General features: G+C 39.7%; 1 pseudogene; it reads left to right on the forward strand.

The window, feature by feature from the left end:
• Positions 1–14,348, forward strand: part of LOC149495606 (uncharacterized) — a 37,628-nt pseudogene extending 23,280 nt beyond the window's left edge.
• Positions 14,349–14,584: the final 236 nt, after the last annotated feature.

Genomic DNA, 14,584 nt, shown 5'->3' on the forward strand with positions numbered 1-14,584 from the left:
TGATGACCTGTTGTCTAAGGGATTTGTGAGGGAGAGTATGAGCCCATGTGCAGTGCCTGTATTACTTGTGCCTAAGAAGGACGGTTCTTGGAGGATGTGTGTTGACTGCCGAGCTGTCAACAAAATCACAGTTAAGTATCGCTATCCAATTCCTAGGCTAGATGATATGTTAGATGAACTGCATGGTAGTAAATACTTTTCGAAAATTGATTTAATGAGTGGATATCATCAAATTAGAATGAAGTTAGGTGATGAATGGAAAACTGCCTTTAAGACTAAATATGGTTTATATGAGTGGATGGTTATGCCATTTGGTCTAACAAATGCACCTAGTACTTTCATGAGATTAATGAACCATATCTTACGTGCTTTTCTAGGCAAATTTGTTGTGGTTTATTTTGATGATATACTGATTTATAGCCAAACTATTGATGAGCATATTGAGCATGTTAGGTTAGTATTGATAACTTTGAGAGCTGAAAAGTTATATGCTAAACTACAGAAATGCACTTTTTGCATAGATAGGCTTGTTTTTCTTGGTTTTGTTGTGAGTGCATAGGGGATTGAAGTCGATGAGGAGAAGGTTAAAGCAATTCGAGAATGGCCAACTCCTAAATCTATATCTGAGGTGAGGAGTTTCCATGGCTTGGCAAGCTTCTACCGGAGGTTTGTGAAGGACTTCTCTACTATAGCAGCCCCACTCACAGAGGTGGTAAAGAAGGAAGTTGGGTTCAAATGGGGGGAAGCGCAACAAAGAGCATTTGATACTTTAAAATCCATTCTTTGTTCTGCTCCTATTTTAGTTTTACCTGACTTTGATAAAACATTTGAGATTGAGTGTGACGCTTCTGGTGTAGGTATTGGTGCAGTGTTGATGCAGGAGAGAAAGCCTATTGCCTATTTCAGTGAGAAACTCAATGGAGCGCAACTCAATTATTCAACCTATGACAAGGAGCTATATGCTCTAGTGAGAGCATTGGAGGTATGGCAACATTACCTTCTACCCAAAGAATTTGTCATACACACTGACCATGAGTCTTTAAAGCACCTCAAGGGACAAGGTAAGTTGAACAAGAGACATGGTAAGTGGGTTGAATTCATTGAACAGTTTCCTTTTGTGATTAAATACAAGCAAGGGAAAGAAAATATTGTGGCTGATGCACTTTCTAGGAGGTATGCTTTAATTACTACTCTTAATGCTAAGTTGTTAGGATTTGAGCATATAAAATCCTTGTATGTTGATGATGATGACTTCGGTCTTATTTGGAGTGCATGTGAACATGGGGCATTTAATAAGTTCTTTAGGCATGAGGGGTTTTTATTTAAGGGAAATAAACTTTGTATACCCGAATGTTCTATGCGTGAATTGCTTGTATTAGAATCGCATTGTGGAGGACTTATGGGGCATTTTGGTGTTCTTAAAACATATGATATACTTGCTGAACATTTCTTTTGGCCACATATGCGTAGGGATGTAGAGAAACTGTGTGGTGTGTGCATAGCATGTAAGCAAGCTAAGTCTAAATCTATGCCTCATGCCCTTTATATGCCTTTACCTGTACCTACTTTGCCTTGGACTGATGTTTCTATGGATTTTGTACTTGGATTGCCCAGAACAAAGCGTGGTAGGGATAGTATTTTTGTTGTTGTGGACAGGTTTAGTAAGATGGCACATTTCATTGCATGCCATAAGAGTGATGATGCTGTCCATATTGCTAAGTTGTCTTTCAGGGAGGTTGTGAGATTGCATGGGGTGCCACGCACCAGAGTCTCAGACCGTGATGCCAAATTCCTGATACGGAATCGCTACCATTCAACCATAAAGCTCAAGGGAGCATGGAGAGCACCTAAGTTTCTTCCAAGATATGATGAGAAAGGGTTTGAAGGAGATTAAAGCTGCCCAACGCTCTAATACAACAAGAGCTCGTCCTAGTACTACACTAACCAGATTTCAAATACCTAAAGATGAGGAGGTCGATAATCCTAATTGTTACTTTAGGAATTTGAACAATAATTCAAGAAGGAAGCAAGAAAGGAAAAGTGTGGATTACCTCAATAGGTATTCATTCACAAAGGATAGATGGATGACCAGTCCAAATTCATCTTTCTCAAAGGAAGTGTATGAAGACCAATGTGAAAAGAAAAAGATGAGTTTTGAAACTGTCAATAAGGAAAAGGAGTGTAAAAATAAGATGAGTGAGAACATACTGAGTGAAAATAAAAAGAAAGAGGGAGAAGAAAAGGTAAAACAAATTCAACCTATATTTGTACCTTCGTGCAAAGAAATTTGTTTAACCATCAATGATCCTAATCCATCTTTGCCAAGTGTATTTGTCGATCCTTTGCAAGAATTTGAAGATGTGTTTCCAGAAGAGGATTACTAATCTTCAATTGAGGATAAACAGATGGTTATTGATCCATTATCACCTCAAGAAGTATATGAAGATCAAAGGAAGATGATTGAGAGAGAAAGAGAGGTTTCGGCCTTGAAAGAAAATGAGAGTAAGGCTTCAAGTTCAAAAGAACCAGAGTGTGAAAAGAGTGAAGAAAGAGAGGAGGAAGAAGCCACAGAACAAAAGAGAGAAAGGAGTAAGGATGAAGGAAAAGAGGCCACAATAATAACAAAACAAATTAATGGCCCAATTGTGAGTGAAAAAAAGAAACAAACTGTTTGTTTGAGAGAGGGAAAGAAACAAAACCGTGTTGGAAAGGGTAGACCAATCTTGATGATTTGGTTAAAAGAGTTTTTGCTTAATTTGCCTAACACTGATTCCTCTATTTTGCCATCTAGTATTGTTTCTTTGTTACAGGAATTTTCTAATGATGAAAAAAAGACCGCTTTAGTCAAGGAAATGCATGCTAAGGCTAAAGTTCATAGAGACATAAAAAGGAGGAAGAAACAATATGCTGACCATGTGACTAAGAAAAGAAGAAAGATAATATTTGTGCCAGGTGATTGGGTTTGGGTACATTTTCACAAGGAAAAGTTTCCCAACCAAAGAAAGATTAAGTTTGATGAACGTGGAGGTGAACCATTCCAAGTTGTGGAACACATTGATGACAACACCTACAAGACAAACTTACCAGGTGAGTATGGTGTTTTCATTACGTTCAATATTAATGATTTGTCTCCTTTGGACATGAATACAGATTTGAGGACAAATCTTTTCGAGGAATGGGGGAATGATACGAATCCGCCATCACTCATCCATGGAACTCAAGGGTGCAAGGAGAACAACATGAAAAATCCATTAATGCTTCCTAGTGGACCAACTACAAGAAGTCATGCAAAGAAACATGGAGCAACCATGGAGATCAAGAAAGCATGGATACCTCAACTTCTAACTAAGATTCGAGGACGAATCTTTTCGAGGAAAGGGGGAATGATACGAAATCGCTACCATTCAACCATAAAGCTCAAGGGAGCATGGAGAGCACCTAAGTTTCTCACATTAATGAAAGCACATGTTGAGTTGGTTAGCACGCCTGAAGAAGCACGCCCGTGCCAAATAGCACGCCCCAGACCGTGCACTCTACTTGCCTCTCCCAAGGGAAACTCATGCATGCGTGCACGCCCGTGCCAGTCAGCACGCCCTAGGCCGTGCACTCTTCTGCCTCTCACGAAGGACACTCATGCATGCGCGCACGCCCGTGCGCCTTGACACGCCCTGGACCGTGCAACTGTCTGCCTCTCATTAAACTAATTAGCTTATTTTGTGTTTTTGCAATGCTAATGGGTTGGGCCTCCAATATTTCGGCCACCTTTGAATAATTAGCCTTATTTTGATTAGATTTAGTCAATCTTTAGTGGATTTGGATTAGATCTCCAAATCCTTAAGTTGTTATGATTTTGTTAGTCAACTCCTTAGTTGGTTTAGATTTGCTAAATCCTACTCCTTAGCTAACTCTAAATCCTCTAAGGATCTGGACCTCTTAGATTAGTATAAATAGCTTGTTATTTTGTAAATTTTAAAAAAAAAACAATTATTCAATGAATTAAAGATTACTTCTTCATGCTTAGGTGTGTTCATGGCTTTAGAGAGAGTGTGAGAGTGCATTCTTCTAATTGCATCAAGAATCAAGGTAAACTTATCAATTCTTTGTGGCGTTTATCTTATTCTTTTACTCTATTATTGGTGTTCTTGCTTCTTTAAGCATTGGGTGCCATAGAGGGGAGTTTATTCTAGATCTTTGATCTCTTCCAAAACTTGTCATTGAGTTCATGAAATTTATTTTCATTGGGTTCCGCGTCAATTCCTTTCTCACTTTTGGCGTGTTTTATGGGGTAAGCTTGGTACAAAGTTGCTGTACTCTACTACTTGTCATCCCCAAACGGATGGACAGACTGAGGTAGTTAACAGAACTCTAGGTACTTTACTTAGAGCGGTGGTTGGTAAGAATCTGAAAACTTGGGAGGATTGTTTGCCTTTCATTGAATTTGCTTATAATAGGTCTATACATTCTTCTAGTGGTTATAGTCCATTTGAGCTTGTGTATGGTTTTAATCCTTTCACTGTACTTGATTTATTTCCTTTGCCTTTAAGTGAAATTGCTAACTTAGATGGTGAAAAGAAGGCTGAATTGATCCGGGAGATACATGCTATAAAGCTAGGGCTCATATAGACATGAAGAACAAAAGCTATGCTGACCGTGCCAACAAGGGAAGGAGGCGTGTGGTATTTCAACCTGGCGATTGGGTTTGGGTGCACATGAGGAAGGAAAGATTCCCAAACCAAAGGAAAGGAAAGCTTGCTGCCCGAGGTGATGGGCCTTTTCAAGTGTTGGAGAGGATCAATGACAATGCCTACAAGATTGATCTACCAGGTGAGTATGGCGTGTCTGCTACCTTTAATGTTTCTGACCTTTCTCCATTTGATTATGATTCAGATTTGAGGACAAATCTTTTTGAGGAGGGAGGGAATGATACGGATCAAGGAAGCAAGGTGAAGGATCCTCTAGCTCTACCCGTGGGGCCAATCACAAGAGCTCGTGCAACCAAGCTACGAACAGCCTTGAATGCATTTGCTCAAGAACAAATCACATTGGAGCTTCAAGATCATAATTATGCAAGATGTGAGATTGAACTTGAAGAAGCACCAAAGCTTGTTATGATGCTTGAGGCGTGCAATGAGGCTGCCATTTGATGCATTTTACATGATTCTATACTTAGGCAAATTTAGGAGGTTGTTATCTTATTATGAGCTTAAGTATGGGTTGTGTAGGGCCTTCGGCCCATTTGCCCTATTTTGTTTAAATTCTTTTAGTGGACTTAATTAATTAAGTGTAAGGTTGGTTGGGCTTATTTTCTAGAGTAGGGCCAGCCTAAGTTAGTTAATGTTTAAGTCAGGATTGTTTTAAGTAGTTAGCTTGGACTTGTATTTAATTAAGCCCATTTGGGCCACATTAGGGATAAGCTTGGGCTAACTTAAGTTAATAGCTAAATTAGGGTTAGCTTATGTTACTTATAATGTTGTAAGAGTTGCACAGCAGCCACCATTGAATTGAAATCAAAACAAAACGTTTTCTTCTTGTTCTTTCAAGAACAGATTGTGTTCTTCATAGAACCAAAATATCCGTAGTAGCTAAGCTTGTGAGTTCTACAAGATTTAATTGCACCAAGAATTTCAGAGTTGTTTTCAAGAGTACTTGAAGGTAAGTTTCTGTTTCTTGTTCTAAATTCCTTACTTTCTCTCTTCAAGAGTACTTGGGGGGTTAAAGGGATTGTCGGGTACTTCCGAGATTGCATGCTTTCCGCTAGATGTTCCTTGTTGATTTGCAAGAGTACTTGTTAATTGGCTAGGGTCGTATCACCCATTAACATTGCAAAACTCAAAATAAGCTAACTAGTTAAATGAGAGGCAGGGGCGTGCACGGTCTGGGGCATGCTAACTGGCACGGGCGTGCGCATATGTATGAGTTTTCCTCGCGAGAGGCAGAAGAGTGCACGGCCTGGGGCGTGCTAGTTGGCACGGGCGTGCGTCGAGTGAAGTGTTGTTCCTTGAGAGGCAAAAGCTTGCACGGCCTGGGGCGTGCCACCTTGCACGGGCGTGCTAACCAAGCATGGTCTAGGCATGTCATGTGTTGGAAATTCAGGTTCCAACTCAACATGTGCTTCCATTAATGTGAGAAACTTAGGTGTTCCTTCAAGTTCTTCATAGCACTTGTTGAAAGCAAGGTCATGGAGCTCTTGTGTGATTTGTTCTTGAATGTATAAGGACATGGTTGCTCCATACTTCTGATACGGATCGAATCAAAGGATAAGATGTAAGTTCGCCTCTATGGCACCCCTCGTTTATAATGAAATGGAAACACCAATAATCGAGATTAAATGCTCTATGGCACCCCACGTTTATAAGGAAACGGTAACACCAATAATCAAGCAAAGAACAAGATAAACGCCACAAACGAATTGATAAGTTTACCTTAAATTCTTGATGCAATTAGAGGAAGCAATCTCTCACTGTCACTCTAAGCAAATGGAACAAGCAAAGCTTGATCAAATGAAGTTTTTCAATTTGTCAAAATTCTGTCCTTACATGGAAGACAAGTTATTTATACTAAATAAGGAATCTAGGTTTAACAAAGCATAAAACACACAAAACACGCCTAAGTCACTCCAAGCCTTCAAGTCGATGTCACTGTAGCAAGTCAAGCTAATTGGCGCGGGCACTGTAGCAGGCGTGCTTCCCTCCACTGTAGCAGGCGTGCTTTCCTCCACTGTAGCAGTCAAGCTAATTTATTGGAGTGCTTCAACTTCACATGCCACCAACAACATTAGAAGCCTAGGAATGCCTTCAAGTTCCTCACAACACTTGTTGAATGCGACATCATGAAGTTCTTGTGTTATTTGGGCTTGAACAAATAATGATATGGCTGCCCCATATCGCTTTGCACGGCTCCTTGTAATCGGTCCAATAGGAAGCACCAATGGATCTCCTTCGTCGTTCACCATGCCTCCTTGCGATCCAGTGACGAGTGATGATGGATCCGTATCAACTTCTTTGCACGGCTCCTTGTGATTGGTCCACTAGGAAGTACTAATGGATTGCCATTATTGTGGTCCTTATTCCCTTGACCTCCATAGGTGGTTGGTGATAGTGGATCCGTATCACATTTTATGCTCCGTACCACTTTAGAACGGATTTCCGTTATTCCCTCAATCTTTCTTTTTCTCTCATAATATTCTCATCCTTTATTGACTTAAAACATACATGTATTATGGCTTTAGTTTCCCTTTTCTTCCTACTTATTCAAGTTAGGATTCATGCTTCTCTTAAGCCAAAATTATGTTTAGATAATTAACTAAAGATTTACAAATTTCCTAAAGAAACTTCATATGTCATGTTTTAAATCTTAATACCTAATGTTCATAATCAAACTTAAAACATATAATCCTTGAAATCTCTTAATTATGGTATATAATTCAAGACTTCCATTTCAAAAAGTGAAATATAAGCAAATCAACATGCAGGGACTAAACATTGAACCAAGGTAAAGAATTTGACTTTTTTTAATTGTCAATAGTTTTTTTTTTTTTTTTGTTTTTTATATAGATATCAATGTATAAAAGACACATAGATACGTCCCCCACACTTGAGAGATACAATGTCCTCATTGGGAGAGAAGACATGCATATCACACACATAGCACATGCATAAAACACACAGAATACAAAGAAAAATGAAAGAGAAATGAATGGGTGCAGAAAAACCTCAGGCCTTTAGAGAATCTAGAGGTGATGGAGTGAATTCGATGTTCTGCTTTCGAAAATATGACATCCACTTCCGTGCCATACTCTTGCGCTCTTTCTGAATGGCGTAAAAATTACTACCCCATCTCAAAAATGGTTACTTGCAAATTTTCCTGGGACTACTGTAACGCATCAACTCTATTCAAAACTTGCCTCCATCCAGCAATTTCATCTGCCTCATCGTCCGCTGGAGTTGAGGATGTTACTGGCGACTTCCCTTTCCTTTGTCTTATTTCTTCTTCATTCACACGAGAAAAATCATGGTATTACCATCTTTCACTTCATCTACTAATCCAGACTTCTTCAAGAAAGCACCATCCATATACCTGAAAATATCGATTGGCTGTGCACGATAGGGTGGAATAGGCATACGGGCAGCATATGTTAGAATGGGTGCCATGTTACCGATCCCCAACGTAACCTTGCCTTGATGACGAGAAGTTGTAAAGGGTATTAAACATTATTCGTGAAAAATATACCCTCTTTTCCTACAAAACAGTTTCCAACAAAAACAAACCCTTTGTTTGGACTTTGGTGGCTTCCACTTGTCCATACAAAGCATGACGCGGAACCCAATGAAAATAAATTTCATGAACTCAATGACAAGTTTTGGAAGAGATCAAAGATCTAGAATAAACTCCCCTCTATGGCACCCAAAGCTTAAAGAAGCGAGAACACCAATAATAGAGTAAAAGAATAAGATAAACGCCACAAAGAATTGATAAGTTTACCTTGATTCTTGATGCAATTAGAAGAATGCAATCTCACACTCTCTCTAAAGCCAACACGCCAAAGCATGAAGAAATAGTCTTTAATTCATTGAATAATTGTTGAATAATTACAAAATAACAAGCTATTTATACTAATCTAAGAGGTCCAGATCCTTAAAGGATTTAGAGTTAGCTAAGGAGTAGGATTTAGCAAATCTAAACCAACTAAGGATAAGACTAATAAAATCATAACAACTTAAGGATTTGGAGATCTAATCCAAATCCACTAAAGATTGACTAAGTCTAATCAAAATAAGGCTAACTAATCAAGGGTGGTCAAAATATTGGAGGCCCAACCCATTAGCATTGCAAAAACACAAAATAAACTAACTATGTTAATGAGAGGCAGACAGTTGCACGGTCCAGGGCGTGTCAAGGCGCACGGCCGTGCGCGCATGGATGGGCTTCCTTCGCGAGAGGCAGTAGAGCGCACGGTCTAGGGCGTGCCAAGGCGCACGAGCGTGCGCGCATGGATGAGCTTCCTTGAGAGAGGCAGAGAAGTGCACGGCCTGGGGCGTGCTAGTTGGCACGGGCGTGCTCCAGATCATGTGTTGTTCCTTGAGAGACAGTAGCTTGCACGGCCTGGGGCGTGTCACCTTGCACGGGCGTGCTTACCAACTCAACATGTGCTTCTATTAATGTGAGAAACTTAGGTGTTTCTTCAAGTTCTTCATAGCACTTGTTGAAAGCAAGGTCATGGAGCTCTTGTGTGATTTGCCCTTGAATGTATAAGGACATGGTTGCTTCATACTTCTTTGCACGGCTCCTTGTAATTGGTCCACTAGGAAGTGCTAATGGATTGCCATTGTTGTGGTCCTTGTTCCCTTGAGCTCCATAGGTGGTTGGTGCTAGTGGATTCGTATCAAAGCGTAACACAAATATTTATGTAGATATAAAATACTTTCATCCTTAAACCATTTGTTACCAGCATTTCGAGCATTAAAAGATGACTGACTTGTTAGCATTTCCCAAACCGAAGCAGCGTTCCAACCTTTCAGTTTGGAAGCAAATCCATTTTTAGGAAATCCTAACCACAGATGCATTTTATCATAGTCTAAAGTTAACTCCTCTCCATCTACTCTAAATTTTATGGCATTCTCTGTCTCATCAACCCATTCAAGGGTGGTCAATAACTCAAGACTTATTTTAGCATTCTCAGGAATTCTTAATTGACTATAGATTTCAAATTTAAGGATTTTGGGATATTCTTGAATTTTTTCTAACAGACCAGTGTTGTGCAGAAAAATTAGTGTCAAGAAGATACATACCAGTAAAACTGGACTTCGTGAGGCATGTGAAATGTTCGCCCTCTTCTATAGTGTAGATGGGAAATGGCGCTTTGTACCTTGAAGCCAAATCTTTCTTTGTTGGAACAGAAGAAGATGAACCATCATTCTTTTTCCTTGCCTTTTGCTTGAACGGCATAATGAGAATGAGAGTGATAATGATAACAGAAGATTTTATTTATGTGAAGAGTATTGCACTGGCAGATGTGGTGTTTTGAAGAGAAATAAAGTCCTTTATATACACAATCTTAGGGAAGGATAGGGTTGAATGGTCAATGGAGAAGTTGGGAAAGAAAGGATTTGATTGGTTTTGAGAGGGTGTTTGCAACTTTTTGCAGGTTTGAATACCTTGGGAAGGAGAAGAGTTGAATTGAATTTTGAAAGGATAGTTGTTATCTTCTGTCCGTTGGACAATTGCGGATGCGACTCTGGTTTCGCGATCGCGACTTTAAGATTTCATCTTGCGAACGATCAGTGCAAACATTCTGACTTCTTTTTCTCCTGATTCGCACCCGTGAATATATCTATCGCGATTGCGATCTTTAATCCAATCTCTCTATCTCTTTTTCACAGGTATCGCGCCCGTGCTTCCTTAATTTGCGCTCGCGACTCTGTCCGCGAATACAAAGGCAAACTCTCTGTGCTTAAAACTCAACCTTACGCGCTCGCGCTTCCATAAATCGCGCTCGCGATAACAGATTCTGCAAAGGAAAAATTTTGCTGCACACTTGAACTGAAATGAGTCCTTTTTATTATTTCAAATTGTTTTCGCACCGCTCCCGAGCGATCCAAAAAACGTTCACTTTTAAGTTTTTGGATTTGGAAAAAAGCGATTTTATTTATGAACAAGTGGTGACAAAACCTATTTGGATACGATGCCGATAAATCGGTCTTACAAACATTTTGAGTCGCCACCCATTGTTTCGACAATGGGACCGTTTTCAATTTTATAAAAATGACTCCATTTAAACCCAATTTTATTTAAGGCCAAAATTATTTAAAAACTGGTCAGGCGCACCAAGGCGATTCTGGGTGTGGGAATTGAGTACATCGGCCCGTTGGAAGCCGACGCCGGGAAAAATCGGCCTCTTTTAACCTATGATTTCTAATTCATTTTAGAAAAGCCAAATTATTTATTTACTTAAACCCAACCCGAATGAATCGAACTGAGTTCTTATGTGGAAAGTCAGTTAATCGTCCCATTCAAATTCAATTAAATTCAATCATTGCATCCATAATCATTTAAATCATCCACACAAAAGCAATTATAACAAATAAATAAAAGACCCGCTCTTGCCTTATGGTTAAAGGCGGGCCACAAACCGAACCTAAAAGTACATTCTACCCGATTAAAATTTTAGCCCGAAAACCAAAGACCCAAAATCATGCATAATTACATTTTAATATCCTAAACTTAATTAAATTGCAATCTGCCCACAATTGGTTGTCTTCGGATTTATTAAAAGAATTAAATTTTATTTTTTGTACAAAAATTATTTTTAAAAAAAAAAAAACAAAAATCATTTCTGGAACCCTAGAACAGTCACGTCACTCAGCTAGTCCTGAAAGAACAGTTGCGTGACGAATCTAATAGTCGCGTGACCTAACTGTTCTTAAGACTCCAGATCCATCAAACGTATAATTTAAATCCACAATTAAAATAGAATATTAAAAATAAAAATGAAATCATGAATATGAACAGTTCCGTCACGCAACCTCCAGATCCGTTACGGATCTGATAGCTGCGGGACGCAACTAATCTAGGTAAAGAAACGATAGCTGCGTCACGCAGCTGACGGCTGCGTGACGGACCCGATAGCTGCGTGACGCAGCTCACTTTCTGGATTGTTGCCACGTACTCAGACAGAATGAAAAATCGTTATTTGAAACTGCTAAGGCCCATGAAGATCTGTTGATCCAATTTCATTCTCTGGTCCATTCTTATGGATTTATGCTCTCTGAAAAGAAGTCCATTATTGGCAAGCATGAAATTGATTTCCTTGGGCTCCATATAAAAAATGGTCAGTACCAACCAGGCCCACATCTGGCCCAAGAATTGGCCCATTTTCCGAATACCAACGTTTCTAAAGTCCAAGCCCAACAATTCCTTGGGTTCATCAATTACATTAGGGATTTCATCCCTAACGCCGCCATATACACTAAGCCCTTGTCTTCTTTATTGAAAAAGACTCCTCCTCCTTGGACCCATGAACATACTGAGGCCGTCAAAGCTCTTAAAAGGTTAGCCCAAAAGACTCCCTCTTTAACCATTCCATCTGATGAGGCCCAGCTCATTTTACAAACAGATGCTAGTGATCTAGTATGGGGTGCTATTCTTCTTCAACGCAAAAATGGCAAAGAATCTCTCTGTAAATATGCTTCTGGAAAACTTAAAGATGCTGAGCTCCATTATCATTCCAATTACAAAGAGATCCTTGCAGTCAAATATGGAATTCAGAAATGTGAATTCTTTCCGGCTTCCCGACATTTCATTGTCCGCCTCGACAATTCCTCTTTTCCCAAGATCCTTGATTTCAAAGGCAAAAATCTTCCTGATAAACAGTTGCTCAGATTAAAAGAATGGTTTTCCCGCTATGACTTTGAAGTACAGCACATAAAGGCAAAACCAATCTTATCCCTGACTTCTTATCACGAGTCTCTAAGCCTGTTACTCCTGTCTCCTTCATTATTAAGACCACTTATCCTTTTGTTGGCATGGCCTACTTTTTACAAGATACACCTCACCCTCAAATGCCACAAGGCCTCTCATCTCAAGAACGTGACATGGGGATTTACAGGAAAATAATTGAGCTCTATCCTCAAGTACTTCCACAATCCAATGATTTCACTGCTTCTGTTCCTTGGAAACTGTTCCCCACTGTCAATGAGTCATTCCCTCACACAGATAATGAGTTCTGGTACCTTTGGTGTCTTACCACCCTTTATCATCTTCCTGTAGAAATTCCACTTCTCCCAACTCTTTGGTTTCTACACATAGAAGAGAACCATCGTCATCCTGCCTGGCAGTTCTTTCAATTATTTGAAAATATTGCTTCATGGCAATACAAACTCAGAGCTTGGATTCACCAAAATAATCTGTTCACTCATCCTGATTTTAGTAAAGCTAAAAAATACATGGCCATCCTGTTTCTCCGAAGACAATATGATTCTTCTGGTACCATTGTCACAACTGTCACTCATTGGAAAAATCTCCCTTGTCGTTTTGAAGAATCCTTTTTGACCATTCAACGTGCCTTGTTACTCCATGGCAATGCACTTAATAAATCCACAGACATGACTACTGATACGGAATCGCTACCACTCAACCATAGATCTCAAGGAAGCATGGAGAACACCTAAGTTTCTCACATTAATAGAAGCACATGTTGAGTGGGAACATGAATTAGTTAGCACGCCCGTGCTAGATGGCACACCCCAGGCCGTGCCCTCGTCTGACTTGCTGAGGAAAACAACTACCTTGAAGCACCCCCGTGCCAAATAGCACACCCTGGCCGTGCTTCCCTCTGACTCTCACGAGGGAAACTCCTACATTGAAGCACGCCCGTGCCAAATAGCACACCCAGGCCGTGCTTGTCCCTCGCCTCTCATTAAGTTAGTTAGCTTATTTTGAGTTTTTGCTTTGTTAATGGGTTGGGCCTCCAATATTTCGTGCCCCCCTTGATTAATTAGTCCTTATTTTGTTAGATTAGTCAATCTTAGTAGATTTGGATTAGATATCCAAATCCTTAAGTTGTTATGATTTTATTAGTCCTTATCCTTAGTTGGATAGATTTGCTAAATCCTACTCTTAGCTAACTCTAAAGTCCTTTAAGGATCTGCCTCTTAGATTAGTATAAATAGCTTGTTATTTTGTAATTATTCAACAATTAATCAATGAATTAAAGACTACTTCTTCATGCTTAGGCTGTTCATGTTTTAGAGAGTGTGAGATTGCATCAAGAATCAAGGTAAACTTATCAATTCATTGTGGCGTTTATCTTATTCTTTTACTCTATTATTGGGTTCTTGCTTCTTTAAGCTTTGGGTGCCATAGAGGGGAATTTATTCTAGATCTTTGATCTCTTCCAAAACTTGTCATTGAGTTCATGAAATTTATTTTCATTGGGTTCCGCGTCAACTACTCCCATGGTTAGCATGCACTGACTTGACACAGACCCAAGAAAAATATTTTCCTATGCCGACCTGACACCTGGACCCTCAACTGACCCTGGACCATCAACTGGACCACCTGGCCCTCTTGGCTCAGAGTTTCAAGATTCTCAATTACCTGACACTCCAATGACTTCACAACAGATTGACGCACTCCTTCCAAGAAGATCACCACGAATTCAACAGATGCACTCTCAATGTCCTCCTCCTGATCTTGATGATGTTCTTGATTATGACCCTGAAGATGATCATAACACGTGGATTGCTGGTAATACCAAAAGACCACGTTGGACCTATGATCACACTCCTTCTGATGACTCAGATGAAGACTGGTCTGAACATGAACCCATCAACAAAAGTCCCTGGGTCTAAAAGTGGATAGTGATGCGTCCCATCATTGTCCCCTTTCACTTTTGTAATAATGGTGATGTGTTTGTCTTTTCCTTTTGTCTTGTTGCAATAATGTATGTGTAAGAATATGTGTGTCACTATCGTGGGCCCTCCCCACATTATTATGTCTAGGATAAGATTCCTTTGCATTATTAGGTTTGAGGATAAGATTGCCACGTGGCTTGTCACGATTGGCTCTCTAGATTATTAAGATAAGA

Source organism: Jatropha curcas, chromosome 6 (assembly GCF_041381405.1).
Source record: "Jatropha curcas cultivar XTBG-Jc1 chromosome 6, XTBG_Jcur_1.0, whole genome shotgun sequence".
Taxonomy (NCBI): Eukaryota; Viridiplantae; Streptophyta; class Magnoliopsida; order Malpighiales; family Euphorbiaceae; genus Jatropha; species Jatropha curcas.